The sequence below is a fragment of the Saimiri boliviensis genome, chromosome 1 (assembly GCF_048565385.1).
Source record: "Saimiri boliviensis isolate mSaiBol1 chromosome 1, mSaiBol1.pri, whole genome shotgun sequence".
Classification (NCBI taxonomy): domain Eukaryota; kingdom Metazoa; phylum Chordata; class Mammalia; order Primates; family Cebidae; genus Saimiri; species Saimiri boliviensis.
The window spans coordinates 160,840,201-160,840,420 of NC_133449.1; positions in this window are offsets into that span (position 1 = coordinate 160,840,201).

The window sequence follows — 220 nt, forward strand, 5'->3', positions numbered from 1 at the left end:
CGTCCCCTAACCCTCCGCATCAGGGAAGCATCCCCAGACATGGCTGCTTCCTGGGGCCTCCCACTGCGGCGATGTGGGTGCTGACTGCCATCTGTGTGGCCTCTGACAGTGTCTGGCAGGGTGGAAGCACTAGGGGGTGCTTCAGCAGGGCGTCAGGTTCTTTGCCTGCCTTCTCCTCCTCCCACCTTCCTCAAGTTCCCAGAAAGAAACAGGACAGAAG